Source organism: Falco punctatus, assembly GCF_963210335.1.
Source record: "Falco punctatus genome assembly, chromosome: 6".
In the NCBI taxonomy this organism is placed as follows: Eukaryota; Metazoa; Chordata; class Aves; order Falconiformes; family Falconidae; genus Falco; species Falco punctatus.
In genome coordinates this window covers 81,709,641-81,736,602 of record NC_137585.1, presented here as the reverse complement: position 1 = coordinate 81,736,602, position 26,962 = coordinate 81,709,641, and the positions used below count along the sequence as shown (strand labels likewise).

Genomic DNA, 26,962 nt, shown 5'->3' with positions numbered 1-26,962 from the left:
AACTGAGCATTAAGAGAAATAGCAAAAGGAAAGAAGGATAAGATGCAATAGCAAGAGTTTTAATTCTGGGTCTTTCAGAGTGCCTAGGACCAAGCATTTTACCATGCCTTTACTGAGGAGGGAGGGCCATCTCACTTTTATGATTGTGATTCCTATTACTCTGTTTTTCTTTTAGGATACATACGTATTTTATGCAGCTTCTACTAAGATGAAAACAGAATGTGGATGATGTCAGAAGGTCTACATGGGAACTGAGTGTCAGACTGAGTAATTTTTGCTGGGAACATTTAAAAAGATCTTTACATTCTGCTATTATTACCTACTGCTTCACTTTGCTGTTTTTCTAGTGTTTCCTAAGTTGCTTAATCTGCTTCATCAGTTCCAAGTGATGTGTTTAATCATTTGACACTGTGCACTATGATAAGGTATTTATCACATACAGAGTTACATATTATTGCTAAATAATATAATGAAAAATGGTATAAATACTTTACTTTTTTCAACTAAGACTTAATGAAAGACACTGTAGTTGTTAAACATCCTGAATAATTACTATCCTTTGTAAATGAGATATTTAAATGCCCTATTTGTAATTGATTGCTGAAGGTTTATTTAAAACATGTTGACCTTTTGCTTTGCAGTCACTACTGACTGAACTTACATTAACAATAAAGAATTGCATGAATGGAATTTAAATGCAGATATCAGCTTGCTACTTTGTCCCTCTACTTAAGGCCAGCATAGGACTGATACCATAACAAAAGTTTCTTTTTGTTTGGAGAACAGTTAGAAATGGAGTTTGTTTATTTTTTTTACTGCTGTAACTAAATGAAAAAGAAATACAGCATTAATAATTTCTTTTTCAAGAGTTAGAAATCCCGCTACAGAGCCACAGATGTTGAGAAATCCAATAAAGAAATTTGTCAGATGGATATCAAATTTTGAAAGACAAAAGCAGAAAATGTTAGTATTATTTATATTTGCACCTTCAATTCACTGAAAATACTAATGAACTTTTCAGCACAAGAAGGTAGATGTGTCAATAACACCATTTGTGATAAAAATTAATAAGAAATATAAGGGTAACATAAGAAGACACTTGAAAATTCTTTCTGTGCTCATTCCATTAGCAAATACATCTTTTATTCTGAGAACTTAGGGTATTGCTAATTATGTTTTTAAATTGCTTACATATACAAATGCACCTTTTCATCATGTTTCATCAGTAAAGAATTTTTCTTCTGCTGTTTCTTGCATAAGGGTAGCAAAGGCTGAAAATAAGTGAAGTTTAAACTGTGATTTTCATTGGTTTCAGATGAGTGCCCACTATTTCAGTTTGCAACATTTGTTTAGTTACCCTTATTCTCTCTTTTAGAATCAATAGAAGACAAAGGTGATGGAAATTCTTCTAACATTTATTTGGCATCTTAATTAACATTAAAGAGTTTCAGCAATGGGTGCCAAATAAATATTTTAAAAGAGGTAAATAGCATCCTTTTATGTGAAGTCAGAAGAGTATCTATTCAAAAAGAAAAATCAATCTTTTTAGTACAGTCAGTGTAAGTTTTGTTAGTTCAAAGTCATTATGATTGGTTTAAAAGATGTGAGGCTGTACTGAGTTCTTAGATACACTTTTCAAATTTCTCTTCCTTAGTGTATGAAGACATAAATAGGAAACAGACCATCAGATTGAGTTTAACAAAATGACTTGGTAAGTATTTTTTCATTCCTAGGTCTTTTGGCTTGGTGGACTGGAATCCAGTAGTGAATAGTGCTGAGTACTGCTCTTCCAGCACTGCTTAGCACTGCTGAGCAATGAAATGTAACCTGAGGAGTCCCTATCACTAAATTAATTTCCTTATGTGCTATTAAGAGCCTTGCTACCACGTTTTCTAGAGCAGCTTCATCCCTCAGCAGAGTTAAACACTTCATATAATGTACTTATTAGTTGTGATCCATTTAGGATCTTATAACTTTTGTTGCTATGAAATATCATAAATACGTGCTTAGTAACTCTTTTGTAATAGTGTCAAAACCAAAAACCAGCCACAATGTCGGCAGGATTAGCACCATGGACAGCGCTGCCACCCGCCCCTGCCGTATGGACCATCCGTCTTGGAAGGGACCCTTGAGCGCTCCAGGCCAACCGCTTGCTCAAAGCAGACTCAGCTGTGAGATGACACTTCTGAAGACTGAGGCTGAACTACCTCCCCGGGAAACCTGTTCCAGTGTTTGACTATCCTCATGCGACTTTGTTCTCATTAAATTCCAACTTAAGCCTCTCTGATTCCACTTACACCTGTTGTCCCTCGTCCTCCCACCGTGCACCACCAGAGTTTGGTTCTGCCTATTTTGGTAACCTCCTACATATATTGGCAAACTTCAGGCTTTCCAGAAGGCTGAATTAACTTTTCCCTTAGAAACTTCTCACAGGGCAAGTACTCCTATCCTCTGACCAGTTTGGTGGCCATCTGCTGAACTTGCACCAGTTTACCAGTGTCGTTACCAAAGGATGCAATACTCTAGATGTAGTCTAACAACTTCTGGGTATGGGGTGAACAGTAATTTCCCTCAGTCTCCTGGCTGTGCTGCTCATAATACAGTCTAGGATGATGATGCCTTTCTTAGCTGCCAGGGTACCCTGCTGGCTCATGTTCAGCTTGTGCTCTGCAAAGACCCCCACAGCCTTTTCCTCAGAGCTGTTCCCCAGCCAGGTAGTCCTTAGCCTGAACCTCAGACAGATGTTCTTCTTTCCCAGATACTGAACTTTAATACTGATAACTCAGGAAATCTGCTAGTTTGTAAAATAAAAACTCCCACAAGATTTCTTCTATAACTGTCTTAAAAACGAGATAGCTTTAACGCAAGTATTTCAAGGAGTGATATTAAATGTCATGAGATAGTTGTTCGAGCTTTTTATATTTCTTAAGCTGTAGACTCCATGCAGGAGTGCCTGAATCTTGCAAGGTATCATGTTGATGAGCTAAATTAACTCAAAGGAATGAAATGCAGAGTGGAGGAATATGCCATGTTTTCTTAATAGCTAACAAGATCATTGTATTAACTGCAGATAAGGAGGATATAAAAGAAAGAACCAACTTCCATCTGTTTGCATTCTATAATTTATAACTGAAGGAGAGAGCATAGCATCATCAACTCCAAAACACTGATTTTTTTTTCTTTATTTCCATCCAAAATAACTTAGGTATATGCCCCCTTGCCAAACACTTCTATTACTTTCTCAGCGCAATATGTTCTTGATGCCACTTTCATGTATAAAAAATTAATCATCACCAGCTGTTCTATCCGTTATTTCTCGAGTGTGTTGTGTAAAAGTGCAAAATATCTATAAACTAGTACTCAGTGAAGAGATATATTGAAAATATATGCCAAGGAAATCAGGTCTTGTGGAAGAAGGCTTATAAACAGATCCAAACTCAGGTATGTATTCATGTTAAATAAATTTCTCATTGAACTATGCTATCTAGAGGCATTTAAATGAAGGAAGCTGACAGAAGTTACCAATCTGAAATAAAATGCACCTGTACATGCATTCTGGGATTTAAAATTTCAAAGCACTTTTCATAAGTATATTTCCACTCAAAGGCAAGTATGTTTAATATTTTTTAAATGGTCAAGTCACCAAGGCAAGTTTTAAGAATTCCTTATTCAATGCTCTCCATTTGTCATGAAACAGATTCATTTTAGTGTTAGCTATGAGAAAGGTTTTAGGGATCTAAAGTACAAGATGTTGTAGATGACAGTATTACCTGCCTTCCAAATATGCAGGCCCTTCCAGCTGGAGGCATGAAACACTCATTTCCCATTCATTACCTCAAATCATCCCACTCAAGTCATTCCATTAGAGGACTGCTGTCATCATATCTGCAAATTTTACTACATATTCCTGCAGAACATTTGTCTAAATTAAAAACTTTAATAGTATTTGCTTTATTTCCCTCTGGAATATGCACACACTCACACTTGCATGCACAACTCATTCTTCTGTTTGCTCCATTGCCAACTTACTCTTCCTGTAGTCCACCCCAAACTGGCCTTCATAGTAAGAAAACTTACTGGTTTTCTGAAAGCAGAAGAGAAGATGGAAAGAGCAAATGCATATAAGAATGAGTGTGTATATGTGAGGCAGGATCAAGGAAAAGCATCCTCTGTACATGTTTGTGTGTGTATGTGTGTGTCTGTTGGCACACATATGTGGTCCCCTTTCCTGTGTCCCAGTTTGTGCTGCCATGGCACTATTATGGACCCATATTTGTCCTGGTGAAGAGGGAAGTGGAAACACTGTTGGACCCCAAGCCAAATGGATTCAGACACTCCATAAAAATCACCACTGATTTATAGGTCAGGCAGATCAGGACACATTCTCATGGTTTAGCCACAAAAATATAAGGCCAGAAAAATGGAATTACTCAGGGCAGACCCATATTTTTATACATAATGGGAACAGGACTTCTGTAGGTGTGAAGTGATGAAAACAGAATAAAATATGTAAAACAAGGAGGGAAAAAAAAAAAAAAAGAAGAGGGAAAAAAAAAAAAAAAAAGAAAAAGAAAAAGAGGAAATAGAGCTTCCACCCTGGAAAGAGAAAGAAAAATTCTCACCAATGGTCAGTCTACAGGTTGGCAACTCTCTTCAGTGGGAGCTGGGAAAGACGCAGCGTTCCTTTGCATGCCCTAAACTTTTCGGCCAAGCTTTACTCAGGAGGAATGTGTTACTTAGACAGGAATAGTCATCTCACAGCAATCATTTCACAGGCAGTTCTCTGCAGTCATACTTCTTTTCTGCAATTGCACCCAGTGCTTTTAGCTGAGTAGGAAGAAAAGGAGCAGATTTTGCAGGGCTAGTGAAGTCCTTTCCCAGTTTTTTGGCTGTGGTGATTCACTGAATACGGTGGCTTCATCTCGTGAGATTTTACCTTGCTCAGGGGCATGATTTCAGGGCACAGATGTGCTCTATTATGCCTTTATAAATTTCCATTCCTAGCACAACAGATAAGATCTGAGGAAAGGAGATCTATTGCTTGGTGTCTCAAGGAATTAGAGGAATTGGCACTGAAAGCTGACAGATATAATAACTATTCTTATGGATGTACTTTATTGTACCTATTATATTAGATATTGCCTAGCCTTCATCTGACCTTAAGATCTGTGCAGTATAAGCATGATGTTAAGTCATCTTACATTTTCTTTCCCAGTTCAAGCTGGACAGTTTAGTCAGACCAATAAATCTGGGCGTAATTTACTTGTAAGAAAGTTTTCCTACCTGTCAATCTGTAAAGCAGTATAACTACAGAGCAACTTCACCCTTATCATTCAGAGGAACTTTTCACTCTTAGGATATATAATTATTATTCTTAAATACATGTAGCATATCCAAGTCTGTCCCACTGCTACTTTTGTACTTGAATTTCAGGTCATTTTGTGAGCAAGGTCTAACATTAAAGGAAATCTGAATTAAAAAATTAATCTTGCTTTGGGCAAGATACTACAGAAGAGGAAATGTGTGGAAAATCAAAGAACAAGCCAGGCAAAACCTTCAAGAAATAATTTTAACTTAGTTAATCTTAATTTTGCTTTTATGGCATAGGCAGATAGATTGAGTGATCTGAGATTTGTTACAGCTTAATGTTCTGTGAGGCATTAACATTTTTGGAGTAGGGGTACACAAAGTCATGAGGAACATCTGTTGGGTAGTAATGGGAAGCTTGTGTATGGAAGACCAGCTTGTGAAATGGAGACAACAGCTTCAAAGGTCAGTAGCACAATCGCGAGGCTTGTTCCTGCAGGTTGTATGCTTTGTTACACCTGGTGTAGTGCAAAGCTGAATCTTGACAAATGAGTACCCTCTGCTTTCCTGTGTGCCACGAGTTTAATGTTTTGCCACAGGCAGAATCCTGTAATGTTTTCCCTCAAAGACTTTCATATTGGCTTGGCAGATATTGGTGGATTTCCACAAATCATAAGTTAACCCAATGACAACTTTCTGTAGATTATTTCAGGGTAGTTGGGATTAATTTCTTAAATTCTTTTGAGGATTCTTTTGAAGCACACAGAAAAGTGATTTTTCCAGTGCCTCCAAGGCCTTACAGTACTCTTAGAGATTTACTTTCTCAAATTGGACTCAAAGCAACAATGATATTACAAAATAAATGTTCTTTCCATTTAAATATATTTGACATGGGTCTGGTCTCTTAACAGTAATCCTTTTCCTGTGACACAGCAATCCAATCAAGTATGAAGCAGTCACACAATTCCCTACAGCACGAGCACTGGCCTTTGGGCCTAAACAGAGCTTCCTGCAGCCGCCACTATAGAAATATGCTAATAACAAATAAAAGAAGTGAGCTACACAGGCAACCAGGTTCAATGTTATCAGCAAGTAGGTAGGATGGCTCAAGCTGAGATCTTTGACAGGGCCATCAGTGAAAAGAACTTAAAGATACTTTTAGATTTGCTCTCACGGAACACATTCTTTTTATTTCAAAGGTGCTTTTTGCATACCTGTTTTGGGGGTTGTTAATGATGACTATCATTCTTTTTCCTGCTTTAAGCAAAAGTGTGTATGTCTGGGAAGTAATCACTGTGATGTTAATTTGATGAATGGTTGTAATGTGCATTAGCTCCTAATATACAGAAATTAGGAGAGTTCCATATTCCAGAAAGTTACCTGAGAAACTTTAAAAGTAAACTTATATACAGATACACCAATAAGTAGAAGAAACCTTATATTTAGATACACCTATACACATGCACATAGAAGTGGTGCAGACTTTTCCTCACTGCACAGGTGGCCTGTGGTACATATATACATTTGACATTATTAACTGGGGGGGGGGGGGGGGGGGGGGGGCGGGGAAGCTGCCTTCATCTCATTTTTGGACTGAGGACATAGATATTGAACTTAATATTGAACTTAATAAATTGTTGCCAAAAAGAATAAGAAAAGATTATTTCTGTCAACAGTGTGATTGCTGTTAATGAAACCATTTATTTAAGCAGACCCTGCAGAGAAGTAACTCATTGAGAAGTATGAAATGATAAGAGAACTTATCTTTTCCTTCTTACCATCAATTTTTAGTAAAATGAACTTCTTGAAGTGCTCCCTGCTTCAGTGTTGAAGGCTACTGCGTATAAACTACCAGTTACAACAAGCCTTATGGCATCTACTTTCTGTTAATATTCACTGGATCACTTCTGCAAGCCAGCTACAAGCTCATTTCTAAGCAGGCACACAATATACTTTCAACATCATGACTATACAAGGGCATTGGGTGAAGTCTGAATTCTGGACTGCATTCATAGCATTTAAGTTCAGGATTGACATGGAGAGAGAAAGCAAGTCCTGAATCACTTACTGAACTGTGTTGAGTTGCCTTCTAGAGATGTCTGCCTCCATCCATTGATCATAAAGGCATCCTGCTGCTATTAACCTCCTATGTTTAGGAGGCTCAGTCAAGCCAAACAGGATAAGCCCAGACCTCCCTCTCCATCAGGCCCTTTATTCTCTCTGTTCTCGCCCCATTCTCTTGTTTTTCATATCTTTGCAAAACATGTGCTAGTTAACAAAGTACTACAAAGAGAAAATGTGAAGCTACCACACTCCTGTCCTTGCATTCATCTTGTGCAGAAATGAAACATAATGTAGCCCTTATTCTTAATTACTTTATCCCTTTTACTTTAGATTGTGAGTCTTTAAAACCTGGACTTCACTTTGTTTGCAAGAGAGATTACTCTTCCACAATTTAAAAGTGTTTCTAAGCATACAGTTCCCAGTATTTAACAATACCCTTATCATCATGACAATAACCTTATTGTCATTACAATACCCTTACTGTCACTACCATTCTTTGTACTTCTAAAGTATTTCATTGTACAATGCATATAAATGCAGTAATAATGTATAAATCTGTAAATGTGACTTCCAGTGATTTCTGATTTATTATTAGTTTTGTGAAACTGGGCATATTTACTATCAGCAACTATTTTTTTAAGGGGAGACACATTTTCAAGTTATTCACATATTAACATCTCAATGTAATATTTAAAAAATATGTTCAAATGAGCCATGCCTGAATGTGGTATAAACAGATCATTACTTGATGGATTCAGCTGACATTAGATTGGCAGGAAAGGAGTCTTCTTAGTATATTAAAATCTATCAAATGAGTGGTTAAAAAGAAAAGTCTCTTGGATCTTTAAGAAAACAGCTTTCAGATACATAACACAGTTTATTCAGGACTGTATGTTTCAGTTAAATTAAAGTGCATGCATCTGTAAGCAACTAGGATGTGCATGATTATTTTAAGAAGTACACCACAACAGCATTCCTTGACTTGTGGTCCTGAGCCAAGTGAACACTTAAAATTGAATCCTATTATGAATGTATTATCTCCCTGTCAGGAAATATCACTCACCTCCGAACTGGCTTACCACCTTCCTTGTGTGCTGTGCAACCCCCAGCTGCTAAGGCACATTGCCATTTAAGAGCTTTACAAAGTGCAGCATCATTTTTGCATAGAGTACGAACATATGATGAAGTGCATGCTAAACTCAAGTGGAACAGAATTGCATCCTGCCCCAAAGATAGATTTCTGGGATGAAGGAACTGGCTAAGGAGACTGGTAGTAGAGTAAGGAGGTTTTTGTTCCTTGCCAAAGTCAAATTTATTAACTTGCAGCAATTCTAACACACAGGGGAGAGAAAGGGTCATCTACTATGTTTATGGACAGAAACAATGGCAGTGCAGGGTATCTCCATTTTCTTAATCTCCCCTTCAAACCTTTGACTAGATTAACATCTCCTGGCACCGAGCATTGCAAGAGGAGAAGAGGTGAGGCAAGGTGCAGTTATTTCTGTAGGGTAAGAGTTATGTATACCCGTCTCACGAGGGTTGCATTGGCATGGAGAATTCAATCTCCTGTCTACCACAAGGCGTTGAGACAGCATGGTAAATCAGAACTATCTGCACTATTTCACAAATAAACAAGGCTCTAGTATGCTTCCTGAGTTTTGCTAAACTAATTAATATTACTTAAAGAATCTTGACATCAACAATGTGGGAAGGTAATTACTTCCTGTTATTTTGCTTCCTTACAAACAGATGGATTTTCTTTGCATTTGCAGGACAGGAGGAGGGTATCTGCTATTTACTGTTTTTATGTAATGTGAAATAAAACTCACAAGTTCTGCAAAATAGCTCAGAAAATATGTTTATCTTGACCATAAAACTTTCTAAATAAGGTTTTCACAGTCTAGCACAATAAGCATATATTCTAAAAAAAGTAACATTACTGCTGAATGATTAGTTCTTCAGATATTGTTCGCAGATATGCAAATGTGTTGAGGTACTGTCACATTCTATAAAGCCACACTTTCCACATGGCACTGTGCAGTTCTGTGTTCCCTTGTGCTGTAAGCAAACATGCTTTCTCACTCTGTAAACAGAGGAGAAAAAAATTTTAACTTAATCAGAAAACAAATTCAGAGCTGTTTTCTTACTGGCTGATTTGTACACCGTAAGGATTTGCAAGCCAGCATAGAAGCAGATCAGTGTCTCAGTTGTATTAACTGCGCTGGCCATGACTTTTGCCACTTCAAGAAGAAAATGTGAATAAACTCGTATGACTGAATACATAGAAACAGCGTAGCTGATGATTAAGATTTTGCACAAGCAAATTCCTGACCATAATGAATACTTTAAAGAAATGACTGAAGAAATTTTAATTACTGCATGTCCAAGTTATGACTCAATTAGAGCCCTCCTGCTGAATAAGAAATTTACAGAAAGGAACAGAAACATTAGATTGCCAAATGTCATAAATTAATTCCTTAAAATGTACATATAGGAGAAACATTTTCAAATCAGCCTACAAGACTTACGTGAATAGGTTCTAGTGAAATTTTTTGCTTGAACTTTAAGTGACTTGGAAGCTTAACTTCAATGAACTTTCAATGGGACACTTGCAGTGACAGCATTTTTCTCAGCTCCTTCTTTCTATATGACACCAAAACTTCCCGGACAATGCTGCTCGGTTTGTAAAATCCTGTATACCTAAAGGCAAGCTGTGCAGCTCAGTGGTGTACCCTGCTACCGGGGCATACACCAGAGAAATCCATTCACCCAAAGGGCACTTTGACAATGTCCCAGTAATGTTGTTTTAATGACTGCTGTATACCAGGAAATGAGAAACTTAACTGTATGGCTATAATAAGAATGAATATGTATTCTTTGCAAACACAGACTTGTAACAAGAGAACAAAATCACTAAAAAACCCTAGAGATGAAATGTCTTAAGATCATGAGCTACAATAAGGATCTTTCTCTCTGCTCAGTTTAAGGGATTGGATAATGAGCAGATTACCCTGAGCCAGGATATGTTTTTTCATCATCACCTTTCCTTTTGCCAACTTGTCTAAATTGAAACACTTTCTTCTTGTTTATTTGTCCCTCATTGCCTGTGATTTGATACTGTGATGTTGTGTGAGAAACGATTAAGTAATCCCACTCTCTCAAATATTTAACACCCTTGATGTACATTTTAAGCTTTAGTGTTTCAGCCTTAAGTTGCTTTTTCCTCTTACATTCACTGTGATTTCCAAATCTCATAACACTTCTGAATCACACACACTTAGTAATGCAACCATAATAGTTTAATCACAGCTAGCTGTACAACTTAAACATGATGGAGAGAAACAACTGATGAGCATGACAGAGTGACATCCCTGCCCCTCCTGTTAGATTCAGTGAACTTTCAGCCTGCCATCATGGTCTCCTGTGTAATGCAGGTGTGTTGACCTTGCAAGCTAGGCCTACACTTGTTTCTGAGCTTGAGTGTGATTTAAAAATTGAATCTTAAACTCTTGTCTGTGGTTTAACACCCTGTAGCAAAATGCTGAGAGGGATTCAGCTTTCCAAAGCTGAGCATGGACTTCTTCCTGTTAGCAGCCCTGACAATGGGTTGGATGGAAAATGTTGATATCTAACAACTAGTAGACAGAAAGAAACAGGTTTTTACGGTTCTCAGAAAGAACTCCGTTAAACTTGTTAGCTGGAATCACCATTTAAGCTGCTTCTTACTGGCTTTATCTAACAGGCATCTGTTAGGTGCTACCTGACTGTGTCTCAGTCTGGAAACAGCAATGCTGAGTCAGGAGACTTCCCAGACCAGACCCATAGAAACAGACCTCAACCAAGTATGATAAACAAATGTGCTGAGAAGTGTGCACACATATTTTCACTTTTCTTTTTTAAATAACAATTCACACATCCAGTGTATTTATGAACTTCAAAAGAGAGAGAAGCATCTTTAAGGTGCTAAATCAAGGTCTAAATGAACAGATGGACTTCTATGTTTCAGTGAAGAGAACTGCAGTGTCTAACTTTTAAATGCCTTCATGTCTAGTGGCATTGTCTGTCCCAGGCAAGCTTTCCATTGCGCTTCTCAGGATACCCAGGAGACAGCAATTTGAGCTGAGAAGTGCAGGTATGATGTAGAACTGCTTGGCAGGATGCGAAGTTTGTGTTTCTGCCCCATCAGAAATGTAGGCAAACTTGAACAAGGTTCCTACTGATGGCTTGTAGTATTTGGAAAAAGCATATCCAATGCATTGCAAGATAATGGTACAGTTTGCAAAGCAAGTCCTTATATGTGTTAAAATGATGGGCACTGAGCCCCACAGCAATTTTGAAACCCCCATTATATACTCCTCTTTGGGTATCTTCAGTACCTTTGCAGAAGTGAACTAAGTAATTTTCAAAAGAAAGATTTATATGCCAAATTCCTGATTGTGGGGCTTTGTTGTTTCTTTTTTACTTCTGTGCTGTAGCTGAATGTGATAGAAAGTTGAGAAATATAGGAAGTTGGGAAGTACTGACAAGGTAAGAACTAGGATATCAGAGGGATACTTTGTCTAGACCTATATTGTGACAGATCAAAATTATTACTGTGACATGCAAAGACATACATTTAAGGGCAAGACCCAGAAGTCTCTGCCAAGATCTTGCACTTTACCAGCTGGAGGTGACCAAAGAGAAAAAAAGATCTACGAGATGGACTGTTATCAAGAGCATTTGTGTAATGTTGTCATGTGTGTGTATGTGTGTTGAAGTTAATAGCTGATTTACATAAAAACAGTAGAATGTGGGATGTGCCACACAGGTGATTTTGGCATGGCCATATGTGCAGTTCTGGTCACCTGTGTCAAAAAGGATTAATTCAGAGACAACACCAGAGCTCGGATCTTGGGGTGGTCAGTTGAGTACCAGAGCCTCCTACAGATCAGGAGACAGTACCTTCTTGTTTACTGCAGGGAAAAACAGCTGAAGGAAAAGACAATGCCACTTAAAATATATAATAGGATAAACGCCGGAAAGGGTATGTAATTATTTAAACAAAAGGATAAAGGGGGGGGGGGGGGGGGGGGGGAAGTGAATATAAACTGTTTATGAGCAAATCTAGCCTGAAAGTTACGTTTCCAACCATCTGAATAATCAGATGAATAATGAGAAAAATATGAAACAAACCCAAAGCCCAAACTTCCTACTTTAAAATGTAGGCTAATTTTTTATGATAGATAGATGGATCTGACATTAAAATACTGGGACCTGTAATCACTGCATCCACTGTTTCTTAATAGGCACCCAGGGCAGTTCTCTGAAACCATCTGACTATCAAACAACCACAGTAAACATCACACCTGAGTGATCTTGAGCTTCATCAGCCCTTGGATTAAACATCAACAGCAGCATCCTTCTGTAAGGATATAATAGGGCAGATCCACTCAAACAATGAAGGCAGACACCTGGATTCCCTACTGAGAGAGAACAGAAAACAAACTTCATCCTTTCAGTTAAATATTTGAACAAAACCAGGTAGATTTACCAGTGCTACAGCACTCTCTGTTAATAATCTCATGCATACCATTGCAAGAAATACCTGAAAAAATGTATTAAATAGAAGTGAATTTATGTTCTAATACATATGGCCAAACCAAGCTCTTATTAAATATTCAGAGTTTTCTTTTTCCATAATATCTCTAGCATAAAAAGAGGTCTTAGAAATATACACAGTTTTGACATTGAAATAGTATTCATCATGTAATTAGACTCAGCTATTACATTGCAGCTTATATGACTGCCTACCATAAAGTGACTTAACTATTAAGGATTAAACATTATCGGTTACTTGGAGGGCAATATCTCACCTTTTCTACACAGTTTATAGAAAATCTCATTTTTATGAGAATTAAAATGTAGAATTATTGCATTCTGATAAACAAAAATCAAACATGTACACAACTTCTGTTCCTGTGGTATGGTTTCTTATTATTCTGACAGGAGATTTCAAGTATGTATATATGCATTGTATGGATTGTATCTAAAGTATGCATTTATAAATGTGTAACAAATTTACAGGCTGTCAGATGTAACACATTCATCTGATGATTCTAACTGGCTGATGCATTGGTTCCCAAGGTGGATCTTAAAATCTATTTGCATCCAAATAGAATTTTTTAAAAACTCATGAGAAAATGTACTGTACAGAAAAAGGCATAAATAGCAGAGCTATACATTAGAAAACACCACATTTTTTCCATTTCTAGTTGTCTTGGTCATTTTCATACACTTCATTAGTCATAGATACCCTTTTTTTGTTATTCCATCTGCTCTCCATAGGTTAAAAATAAAAATTTATATAAAGTCTGGAAAGATTGTAGAGTTTTTGCTGTTGGATAAATTAGTTTCGTTCTTTTAAAGTTTTCTGACTGGCTTCTGATTTTGCGTATCTGTTTTGATACTCTGTTCTGTCTGTTTATTTATCAGGCCTACTTCTTATTCCAAAACTATAAAAAAGAAAATGATAGTGCCTTATAAAAGGACACCAGGCACGTTACTGCCTGAGCTTTGTATAGCTAGATAAATTTGATGCAAGATTGTTTACCATCCTTCCACAGTAAGCAAGGTATTCATACTGTGTGGCTTATTAATCAGCATTGCCATCATGTGTGACATTATACTGGGCTGACATAAGACATTCTAATGAGAATGAGCCATTGACAAACTTTAGGCACAGACCTAAACATAGTCAATAAAATCACATCAAAAATAAGAAAAGAACCAGCATGAAACAAAAACTCTGAGATAGCAATGCCTGGTTGTTATTGCCTTGAGCACTCTATTAGGATTTCTGGAGTGCTCTGATGGTTGGAAAACTCCCTCTCTGCATCTCAATCTGTGTCAACATGTTTCTGCAAACCTCCGCATAAAACTTGCTTATTCCTATCTGTACAGAAGAAGGTACTCTGAAAATGCAGGGGTAAAAGATGTATCTTTCTCCTTACATACTTGATTTTTTCTGGAGTAGTTAATATTGCCTTGCTTCCTGCTTTCTCTCTGAAGCTCAAATTAAGGAAAATCTTAAACAATCCTAAGAGAAGATGTTGAATGTCACCCACATAGTGATCCATCTGTAGCTAGCATTTTGAAATCCTTATCTGCAGTGTTGCTTCTTGTCCCATACTGGGGATGAACACTCTAGGGTCATGTTAAAGGGCATCCATTCACTGCCTTTGGTTCACAGCTCTCTGTTTCAGTCATGGTTATCCGAGCCAACTGTAATGACACCGGCTGAGGCAAAAGCAGCACTTGGGCAGATCTGTTGTTCTTTAGAAAGTATTCTGTATATATCTCTGTGAGCCTTGTGAGAACCCACATATCCATCCCAACAGAAATCAGCCCATTCTCCTCGCATATGTATACACATGTATGGAATAAAGATAGAACAAATGAATAAAAAAACATGTATAAATATACATATGTCAGCACAATTTTGGTATGCATTAATACTTTCCTTTTCCACTGTAAAACTCCCTGTTTTGGCCTGCTGGCTTCGTTTTTACTTGCTAACAGAAGATAAACAACAGTTTGGGTCTCCAGAGTTATTTTTTGTGCAGTGGTTTCTCCTCTGAGAAGAAAGGATGGGTAAGAGCCCTGCTAAGCCACCTCAATACAGTGCAGCTGAAATAGTTTCTGATGTGTTTATTCCTTCTGCAGCCTATTCAATGTTGTTTACTTTTTTCTCGTTCTGTGCCTTGAATTATGAACAATACTGAATGAGGCACCACAGCCTCACTGCCCTGAGGGTAGAACAGGTAGTTTTCTGCTTCCACAAATTCTTCACTAAATTATATACATAAGCCTCGTTCTGTAATACAGAGACTGACTCACAATGGGATTCCACTCTTTCTTTGAGAGGCTGTTGCACTCCCTGCTCATTTCAATGGGTGCTAAACGAAGGCACTTATTAACCAGACATAAAAACACATAATAATAAAGGCTTATCATGATATTTTTTTCATAGACATAAGCCATAAAGTTATGGATATGGAGAACAAGAAACCAATTCCTGGAACAGCAAGTTGTTTATTTTGTTAGTAGATCAAGATTCTATGTACTAATATTCAAAGAAGACATCTATACAATCCTGTGAAAAAGAAAAAAAAGAAAAAAACAGAAGAAAATTTCAAGCCATAGCACAAACTATGGAATAAAAGGTGATAATTTCACACCAGTGTTTCATTGGATGGTAATTGTGTCCATCTAATCAATTTTTCTATATAATTGTAACTCTGTCTACATATATTTAAAAAATAATTTATCTCTGCAGACTGCTGATTTCCATTTAAAAGGACATTTACAAGACTGAAATTTAAAGCTAATAAAGTCTGCAGTCCATTTGGAAGCCCCCTAAGAGTCCCTAGGCAGGCTGTGTTCTCATGTCCTCAGCTCTCCTGGAACAGGTGGACTTGCCCCCAACACCAGCCAGGAGGACCCTAGCTAAAGGGCTGTACAGTCTAAAAATGTGAAGAAAGGTCTTTGAAGGAGACACAGAGTCATTCAGTGTTTAGTTGTGCTGTACTGTTCAGGAAGGCAGAATCAATCACCAGGCTTCTCACGGTATTCATGTGTGGTTGGTTGCATATTTTGCTGTTGTCCGAAAGTGCTTTGGTTGTGCTAAAATCATATCTTGCAGTCAAACCGATGTGCATTTTGTATATTAAAGGTTAGCATATAAAATGGTAAACATATGTTACTAATGAGAAGTCACTAGTAAATTGCTGAAGCTTTGAGTATGTGTCTAGCATCTAGAAATTAAAATGGTAGAGTAAATCTAATGACAACTAGAGGCAGGAATATGGAGCCAGTAGGTTTTCTTAAAGGAACTTTAGGATGATACATCTTGTCAAGAAAATATTCTGCATGTACTTGAACCTTTTCACAATACAAATGTCAGTAATAAATGTGAATTTATTTGGATCATTTTGTAGTAATGTAAATTTTGGGGAACATAGCAGTAAGGAAGTAGGATAGTTCCTTGTGTATTTTGGAAATGCTTGGACCCTGGATGTTCTTTGAGGCAAAGCAGAGGAAAATGGAGTACTATAAACATGCAGAGTTTCTGTTTTCTGATTAAGGTACTATCAGTCTTATTTCTCCATCACACAGATGCAGAAAGTGTGGGATGCCTAGATGCAAGTCAGACAGATTGAGATGTTTTGCAGAACTTAGCTCAGTGGAAGGGCTTCTATTCACACCAGTAAATTGAAAATCACTGTGGTTAGGGTGTTAATGAATTCCATAAAACAATCCAAAAGGCCAAGTGTTCAGGCTTAGAAAGATCAGTACTGGCCTAAATGCAACAAGGGGCAGAAAGGGAATTTCAAAGCAAAGTAGAGAGCTTCTCACTGAGGTCTAATAATTACTCATCTCTGTATTGTATAAACCAAATTACTCAACAAAGAAGAATCTGAGCATTAAAAATTAATGTCTCAGTTAGGGTGTTTTGGCATCTGTTCATATCCAGATATGCTCCAAGTTATCTCCAGAAATAAATAGGATAATTGGGTCAGATCCCAGCCACTCATTTGCCTAAACTAAAAGGGAGGAAAGAACTTGCAGTCTTTACCATCTTCCAGATCTGGATATTCTGGAGAGCAGTTAGACCTTTTCCATCAATTTCCTCTTAATTTAGCTACCAGCCAAAGGTTTTTCTAGTACAGAACATTATTATGTTTAACACCTGCTGTGTTATTGCACAATTTTCTTTATGCTGACATTAAAACAGGGAGAGGAGAGTAAGTGATTATGTTCTAAGATACAAGTGATACTTCTGAAGATTTACTTCTTGGCAATTAAAAACAATGAACATATCTGCATGTTTGCCTTTCTCCATACTGAGGTGAGGAATACTCCCTTCAGTGCCTTCCTATTTTTCATGCTTATTATCTACCTCCACAATCTGTGGAAGTTCTGCAGTGGAAATTACTTTGATGCAACAAAAAACCAATTGTGACAGTGTTACAGCTGTAATGGCAAGGTGTAAAATCTGTGGTTATGGACAACTAATTTAACTACCACACAGACCTAAACTTGGCAGTGTTTTCTAGAAAGGCAATGGAGCCCCAGCAATGGACTAATCTTCCTGGCCGGCTTCTGAGAAGTCGTTCTGGGGCAATCACATGCAGCAGTGTGGTCCCCAGTTTGTGGGGAACTTGTGAACAGGTCATCTGGCAGATGGCTTTGGGCTGTGGGCCAAAGCAGGTGAGCAGGCAGAAAACCACTCAGCTTTCCAGGTCTGTTGGGAGGCTGGTTTATATAGTCCCTGCCTGGAGTTCTGCCAGAATAGTGCTGCAAAACATTTCCATTTCACCTAATACAGGTACGGTTCACTCTTCCTTACAAGGTCTACGTAGACTACATGAGACCTAAACTTTCCTCTAAAAGACATGTTAGGTATCAGTATCTGTAGTGTACCAACTAACGGCGCGTTTCTGGCAGGAGGTGCTGAGTGGATGCGCAAAACGAGAAGGTGCTCAGTGTTGGACTGCCAGAAAAAAGAAACCTGGATTCTTGTTATTCTTGTTATTGTGGTCATATAGGTATGTGCTGTGTGTGCTGCCAGGATAAGTTACAGTCATGAGAAATGATACCATTAGCTGGTGAAATGTAGACTGGTGTGAAGTGTGGATGAGGACACAGACAGCAGGGAAGAAAGATTTTTCCTGGTTTATCATACCTGCAGTGACGTTTTATATAAACACACAGGTGAAAGCTGTAGAGTTAGAACACAGCTTGTTTATTCATCAGTATAAGGGTTGTACATCTGATAGCTGCATCTGCCACTTTTGGCTTCTGTCAGCAGTTTGAACGGTGAAAGATGTCTGATTGAATTAAAATGCTATTTATCTTTAAAATACAACTTTTGGATGGAGAGTCCTCATTCAGCAACTTGTTTGGTGACTGTCACCAGGTTAACATTTCAAGTATACTCAACCATTTTTCAGTGTTTGAGGTTGCAACCATTTATTACTGCTACATATAAAGAGGGTTTTCTTACAAGTCTGGATATAACTTGTGGGAAAAAAAAATGATGGTAAGACTTTTGGGGGATGGTGGTGGTAGAAAGCAATGAAAACAAAGGGAAACACTCAGGAAAGTTCTGTCACACTGTCAGAAATTATATAAATATATAATTATTTTAATTAGTCTGAAAAGCTGTTAAGCCTTTGCTTTTCTTTCTTTCTTTTTTTTTTTTTTTTCCCCAAGATTAGAACTATCAAATAACCTTGCATTTTAATCTTCTACAGTCTGTTTATAATCTATAATCTTCTACAGTGAACCTAGAAGGTTAATGCTTAGTATTACTTAAAATTCATGCAAATACTTTCAACCAGCTGTAGGATATAGTAAAGGGATTTATGAATTAAAGGACAATTGATGCTATAAGAGGTTCTTTCTGACTTTACAAGACAATGCACTCGTTTTTCAGTTAATTTCATAGTTTTTTATATCCAAGGTAGGTTAATGAAACATTACATTCCATTTTCCTTTTTCTTTAAGTAAAAGGGGTACTGGCATTACAGTGTTAATTGTTTAATGTTATGATTAGTTTATTGGGTTGGTAACATTGGATTAGTTAGGTTACTGGCTCAGAAATATGCTATCAGGCATCTTATGTTCCTTCTGCTTTGAAATATTTTAGAATTTGCAGCCTTAACATTTTAGAAACCCCATTCATACACAGACATATTTGTAGATTGCTATTATAAGCTGGAACTTAAAATAAATTCCTTAAAGTTTGGCCAGAAGGCTCCAGGACTGGTTGTTTGGTACAACTAATAATATATTTTTTCCCCTTTGATAGGAAATACTTGTTACAAACGTAACTTGGTTCCAAAATGTAATGCAGGGAAAAACAAGACCATATTTTGGTACCATCTTTCTCCCGAAGTAGTTTAGGTAGTTTGCAACACAGATCTATTAATAACTTGTGCAGTGTCAGCTCCGCCACCTGAGAGATACCTGCCAACAGATCTCTTTCTGTGCTGCCAGCTGGCCTTTGCTGAGTGATGAACAACTGCACGTCCACCACTCCTCTGCCTGTCCCTTCCTGCACCATGCGGAACCAGCACCACTGCTAGGAAGTCATCTCATGCTTCTGTGCAAGGTGATAATTGTGAAGAAGCACATATTTTTTCCTCATTTTAGCGGATACTAGGAATTCTAATCCTCTTTCTCATTGCCCTTAAGAAAAGACATCACCTGTTCCTCTTGCCTTCTGGTTTGTGAGGATCCCTATTGAACAGCTATCTGAACTTTCACTGGGAGCTGGCTACCTCCACTTCTGCTGCTGGATTCCCAGACTGGTGACAGTTCGTTTTCCCAGAGCAGCCACTATCATACTCATGAATCATTCCTTCCTTCAGTGACTGGTATTGAATATGCAGTTTTACAATTACAATAAGCAATCACCAACTTTTCTGCTTACATGAAAACCTCTGGCCACTTAACCCTTTGCCTGACTTCATCAGTTCCTGAAGGCTAGGTGGGTTCCTTGGCAAACCTTCTGCTGTAGGCTCTCAGGGGAACCTGTGCTCTACAGAAAAGGTTCCAGCTCTGCCTCTGGCCTTTTTCTCCCTAACTTTTACCACTTTATTATTTTCCCTTCAGGCTTTCTGTGGTTATTCACATGTTCACATGCCTCCCTGTTCAAATAAAGGCAAAAGAAGAAGATGGTTTAACTTGGATACATCCTTCTTGCCTTACTAATTCAGAACTGCTCTCACGACTGAAAAAGACATGAGCTTCCAGGAGGATCCTGCCAGTGGTCAGTGAGCCACAACTACAGTCTGTGCTAGTCCATGTGGCCACCAATTCATTTTCCTGCTTGCTTTTTTTTTTTCCTTCAGAAGGTTTGTACTTTTGCTGTACTAAGTGTCGCTCCTTATGACTGTCTTCCGTATCATTTGCATTTTGCAGAACCATGACCAGAACCCTCTGTCATATCTGAAGCTCTGCTTGAGTAGAAAGCACTCTGTAATCAAATGTTCCCCGCTCCAACAACAAAATTTCAGCAATCACAGTGCCATAAATTCAATGTTGTTGCACCAAGCTACCATTTTTTTGTTGTGAAAGCTATCTTTTTTTGGTGTGGGGAACTTCCTTCTCTTCCCACATTTTAATACTGTGTTCACTCATTTTACCAGCTCATTCATGTTGCTGCTGCTCTACAGGCCTGCCAAGCCTCAAAGCACCTGCATGAACTCATGCTTTTGGGACCTGCTTCCCATTTTGGCACATCCATTCCCTGAGCAGCACTACAGCTTCTCCTCTCTTTGTCTTGCAGTCCTGCCCTCAGAGCAGCTGCATGACACTGTGCCACATCCAAACACCAATCATCCCTTTCAATGCACCTAGACCTGCCTGGTCTAGGCCAGTTCCCTCTTGGTCACAGCTATTGCAGTTTGTGTTCACACTGACCTGTTGGGGTGAAATGGAAACCTGGTCTCCCTTCAACCTGAGGCAGCTTGGGAAGGGAGAAGAAGACAGGATCTCATATTGCTTTCAAAAGCTGATTCAGGTCTTCCTGCATATTAGCCACCCCCAGCAAGGTGCTCTTGTATATTAAAAAAAAAAAACCAAAAACAAACCACAAACCAAAACCGAACAGAGGCTGAAAGATTCAACTCTTTCTGTTGCAAGAATTATTATTTCTCTCCCTACTTCAAAGAGGTGGAAGATGTTGCACATTTTTTTCTTGGGCACATCAGACCCAGAAGACTTAGTGGTGTTAAGCTTTGTCTCACTCATCAGCTTCAGGGCCCTGTTTCCCATCAAGTGTATTTTTATGGATGTGGTGGAGAGAAAGTGCTGTTAGAGGTTGTCATGGTTTAACCAGGCAGGTAGCTAAACACCGCACAGCTGCTCGCTCACTCCCCTGTCCCCAGTGGATGGGGGAGAGAATTTGGGGAAAAAAAGGTAAAATTCATGGGCTGAGATAAACAGTTTAATAGCACAGAAATGGAAGGGAAAACAACAACAACAGCTCAGAATGTACAAAACAAGTGATGCACAATGCCGTTGCTCACCAACCACTGACCTATCTCCAGCCAGTTCCCAAGCAGCAGCCCCTGGCTGCTTTCCCCCCAGTTTATATACTGAGCATGACATCATACGGTATGGCATATCCCTTTGGCCAGTTTGGGTCACCTGTCCTGGCTGTGTCTTCTCCCGGCTTCTTGTGCCCCCAGCCTCCTTGCTGGTGGAGTGGGATGAGAAGCTGTAAAGTCCTTGGCTTAGTGTAAGCGCTGCTCAGCAACAACCAAAACATCGGTGTGTTATCAACGTCATTCTCTTTCTAAATCCAAAACACAGCACTATGCTAGGCTGCTAGGAAGAAAATTAACTCTATCCCAGCTAAAACTAGGACAGTGGTGGAAATCAATTCCTTGCAATAACAGTCCTCCCAGCACATGTTGCATATTCCTCTGCCTTTTTCTTTTTGCTCACATTAAGACACAGTGAATTTCTACTGCAACCCATAATCACATTTGTTAAACAAAAATGCATGTTCTGTCATATGACAGGTTTCTAACTCTGGAATATGTCCTTAACTTGATTAAATTGGCTTTAGCTATGTAACCCCTATTAACTTTAATGGCAGCAACATGGCTGAAGCTCTGAACATGAACTTGAGAATAATTGTTTAATTTTTATTGCCCTGCATGCCAGTGATATCAATTGGAAGGAGGATTGGAGTCTTGCATGTAACTGAACAGGTGATTAAATCCATCTTTTGATATTTTCCATTAAGATGAACCTTTTTTCTAGACTCTCTATATTCTAGTAGTTTTGCCTTGTAAAAAAATATGTTAAAGCTTTAACTAAATAGATGTGGACAGATATAAATGGATATGTGTTCAGTGTTTCTACAGTCTTAAAATTGTTAGTATAACAACTTTTCTTTTAAACTGAAAAGCTTAAAAATCTTCACATTGTTTCCAGATTTCTAAATGGACTCATAATGAATAAATAAAAACATGTCTTTTTTTCTGGAAGTATTTTTCCTTGTTAAGAAATGGACTTTTTTTTGTATAATTTTTTTTTATTTTTTTTCAGAGAACACTTTGCTGCAAAGCCTACACCAGATTTGCACTTGGATTAATACATTTTTATACCATTGAGTAGTCAAACTGCATTTATGTATCAGAAAACAATGTTTATTGTAGCTCTGATTTTAAATCATTCTGTAAATAATAAATTAACTCCATGGGTACAAAACACTTCATATCAACAAGCTGGTCAAACATAAAGGTTTACAGTTCATGATTTCTTCAAGTTCATACTAAAATCATAGAGATTAAAAATATACTCCAAAACCCCACTGAAGTCAGTGAAAAGATGCTCACTGACATTAGTAGGAGTTGGATAGAGCCCACCATGGGAAAAAAATCAATAGGCTTTGTACGTGCCAAGTTCATACACAGGGCACGGCACATCCACATCTTGCAGAAGGAGGCATCGACTTCCTCCAGCGTGTGTAGGAGATATTGTCTGGATTTTAATTTAATCCCTTGTTGATTATTCATTGGTGTGAGGCTGAGGGGTGGGTAGAATAACAAAACAGATACTTTTAAAGCCATAAAAACTGATAGCCACTATTAAATGTGTATTCAAACCGATATAAAACATACTATGCATATAAAAACACCGCCCCCCTCAGTCTCTTCCTGTGTTTGTATACATTCATATATGTATATTTCTATATATGTATCTGAAAGAAAAAGAAATACTCTTTAAAACATGAAAATTTTCTATTACAATTTTACATCACAAATAATTAGTTTTCTGTGATTTTTTTTTTTTTTTGGGGGGGGGGGCAGGGACTGTTGTATGAATGAGTATCACAAGTATCTATAGGTCTGGATAGAAAAACCCAGCAGGCTGGAGAAACAAAAAATGCACACTGAGAAGGTAGTGTGGGAAAGTTTCCCAAGGACTGATAACCCCTGGAGTCTGTTGAGTCTACAAGAACTGATAAACTCAGAACACCATGAATCTGCCAGACCTGCACAAAGCCATGAATGCACACCGGTGTTAACAGCGCACAGTTGTGGTCTGCGACTGCCTCAGCTGAACCCATAAACAGGGAAAGGCGATTTATAGCATTTGTGTTGGGAGTTTACAATATGTGATCAGGCTGAAAAATTTTTATTCTTTTTTTTTTTATAGTTGAATACTAAGCCATTATTTTTTCCAGTGTTCCAGCAACCCTACTTTCGTGTTAAAAAGTTTGAGTTTTACATCCTTTGGTTTTCATACAGGAGTTTCATCCCTGCTATGGCTAAGCTTAAGCTTTACTTTCTGTTAAATGCTTGCCAAGTAGCACTGAAATAAAAAACCCAAAACACACCAGGTTTAGTGCTGATTGACATCTGGTATTTATCTTACGTTTGGTCCTGAAATAAGCAGATATGATATCACCTGGGCACAGAAAGCATCAAGATGTCTGTGGCATACTCAGTTGTGATGTTCTTCACCTTCCTTCTACGATTTTTTGGGAAAAATCATCAGGGCAAGAGTAAAGAAGGGGTAGTGGTTTCCTGAGGGCAATAAGCTTTGCATGAGTAGGTTTAACTATAGGTAGACTGTAGGTAGCTTTGTGTGTTATATGGCTAGGTTTAACTACAGGAAAACTGTAGATAGGTTTGAGTGTTGTATTTGATCTAAAACCAAATCTATGTTAGTAAAACACTAGACCTACTCTGAAGTCTGAGGTCTTGAGCATCAATGAGGGTAAAGGCTTGAATACACATCAAGCAACGTGTAAAGAGGCAACATTATAGATCCATGACACAGGTGTTGACTTCCGTACTACGTGGTTTTCAGAGGATTAAGTTTAGCTATTCATTCACAATGAGAGGGCTTGAGGACTCACTAAGCAACCTAATGTTAATCTGTGCATTAGCAAAGATTTTTAATAAACTTCATAAATATGCACTTGCAGGGCAAAAGGGGAGAGATTAAATTGCCACAGTAAAGTTAATCTTGGCATTTCCTACCTTCTGAGTATTTTATTTTGTATCACGATTGTTTTCCCAGTATATGGAACACCAGGGAAGTGTTACATAAAACTGAGAATAAATAAGAGGGAGAGGGTTCAGAGAAAGCAGTCTGTTGCCCTTGCCCCAGATGGTACATGGTTTCTCTAAAACATTTAAAAAAATCTGAATCTTGTGAGCTTGAGAAGATGTAGTACAATGAGGACTTTTTATGTTATGTGATTTATAATGTTTTGTAACGTTTCTGAGAGCAGTGAGATCTCACAGGAAAGCCATTTAAGGCAGGAGGATTACACCAGTGAAAAGTGCTAAGTGAAAAACACAGCAGGAGTGCAAACTAGGAGAAACCACCTGAATAAGGAGTGAAGAAGAGTACTCACATTACATTTGCATTGAACAGTAGTATGAATCCATTCAGGAGTAGAACCAGGAGGAAAAAAGGGATCCATGTTGATCAGAGGGACACAGGGAGGAAACAGCTGCCCAGAGCTCCCTAACGCGGCTATCCCAGGTGGCTCAGCAGGCCACCAATTCTTCAGGCACACTGTAGAGCTCAGCTCAAAAAGATCAGGAAAGGAAAAGCTACTGTCAGCCCTTCAGCTTTCATATTGAAGGCAAACCTCAGAAATCCTGCATGACAATGCAGAAAGAAACACGATTCCTATACTCCAAGTATACTCCAAGTATACTCCAAGGCTGGAGTTCATTACAGAATCACAGAGTGGTCGGGGTTGGAAGGGACCAGAGATCATCCAGTCCAACCCCCTGCTAAGGCAGCTTCACCCAGAGCAGGTTGCACAGGATCATGTCCATGTGGTGGGTTTTGAATAGCTCCAGAGAAGGAGATCTCACAACATCTCTAGGCAAGATTGGATATTGTATTATTGGATATTCCTTTCCCATTGCAGTTAAGCAGGAAGGTATAGTTTTGGTGCTGTCTGTAATATATTTTTTCACATCTTTAAGTCATATATTACACACTATATGAATTTAACAAGCATGCATGTGTGTATGTCTTTTCATTCATTCAGGGCAACAAATGCAGTTATAAAAGTGTGGGTAGGCAAATCCTGGGAAGGACCTGCAGCCTAAGAGGTCAAAGAAGCTGCCTCCCTCCCAAGGTCAGCTTGCAGACTGTCGTGACCAGGGTGAGCTCTCAGGGAGAAGCTGCTGCCACAAGGCAAAAATTGGGGCCGTTCTATCAAGAGACAGAGTGAGCTATTGTGCCCGCCTTAGCACAGTGTTGCTCCCTGCCTGTCTGCAGGGGTGGAGGACCGGAATAAATGGCGCTTTGAGTGAAAGTAAGAGTGAAAAACACTGCAGGAGTGCAAAGTGTGCCACTGGCTGGATGGAGAAGTTATGTTTACTGTGGAGGAACACTTTTTTTCCCACTCTTTCCAATCTTTAGTACTGCCTTAAGAAAAAATAAAATAATAAAAAAAAAAAGCTGTTGCACAGCAGACTACGTAGAGCAGAGGATAACAGGACTGTAGGGTGTAACTGCAGGTGCTGCCATCCTCCAATGGAACTCCCCTTGAGCTCCTGTCTGGCCTCTCTAATTATGTTTATTCTCATTTTTCACTGTGTTATGCCTCTCTCTTCCTGCAGACCTCCTGTGCCTCTTTCTCTCTTATTGCTATTTTCTCCACCTCTGCTCCTTTGCTTCCCCATCCACCCCAAACTGTTGTGTCTCCACGTGAGCTTTCCTCCCCCTTGCTTGTTTTCTTCTGTGGTTCCTACTCCTTTCTCTCTTATCTGCCTGACTCCCATTTCTTCCTGTAGCAGAATGCATCCCACCTCCATGGACAGAAAGTCTCCCTGCTGCCTGATCTCGTGCTTGGCACCATGGTGACCTCCACTGCCTACATGGAATCATTTGTAGAGAGTTTGTAGCTGCTGGATGGAGCTTGCTCATGCCTTTGGTGGGGTGAGGTTTAAGAAGTCTTGTCAGGGAAGAGGAGCTTGGATCTGGCTTGGATCGAGCTTGTTCACAGCAAACGCTCTGGGGAGAATTCATATGGCAAACTAAAGCCTCCATCCATCATATGTAAACAGAGGGGTTTTGCTTTTTTTTTTTTTCCCCCACTTGGTGATCATATTTGGGCAGTAAAAGGGCAGTAAAAGACAATACTGCTTGAGGTAACCCCCAGCCTTTTTCAAATCTCAATTATCATTTCACCATATAGAAATGCTGCTTTGACTCCTCAGCTTTATCTACTCTCTCCCCATTTACCAACTGAAGTTCTTATTTCGTGAAGAGGGCTGGTTTTCTATTACTTACACAGTATACTCAGCACTGAAAGTATAATCTGAATGCAAAGATAGAAATCTCAGGATTTAACAAAGAGACCTATTATTGCTTCATTTGAGCTCTGAGTCAAAGGGGAATATGACTAGATTTTATAATAACATTTCTAAATAGTGCTTTGAAACTCTCATTATATACAGCATCAATCTGAAAAAAGATCTTCACCTTTTACCCGAGAGTTGAAGAGTAGGTCAAAGAGGACAGGAGCACAGATACGCACGTAGTCATTGTAAAA

General features: G+C 38.6%; 1 protein-coding gene and 1 long non-coding RNA gene across 2 annotated transcripts in view; one reads left to right on the top strand and one right to left on the bottom strand.

Moving 5' to 3' along the window:
• Positions 1-21,007, top strand: part of LOC308066545 — a 42,574-nt gene extending 21,567 nt beyond the window's left edge. Inside the window, exon 2 of the long non-coding RNA XR_013929186.1 lies at positions 176-21,007. This is a non-coding gene — a long non-coding RNA (uncharacterized lncRNA). The remainder of the gene's footprint in view (positions 1-175) is intronic.
• Positions 1-26,962, bottom strand: part of KCND2 (potassium voltage-gated channel subfamily D member 2) — a 290,804-nt gene that overhangs the window by 84,484 nt on the left and 179,358 nt on the right. The gene's annotated exons all lie outside the window — the stretch shown is intronic.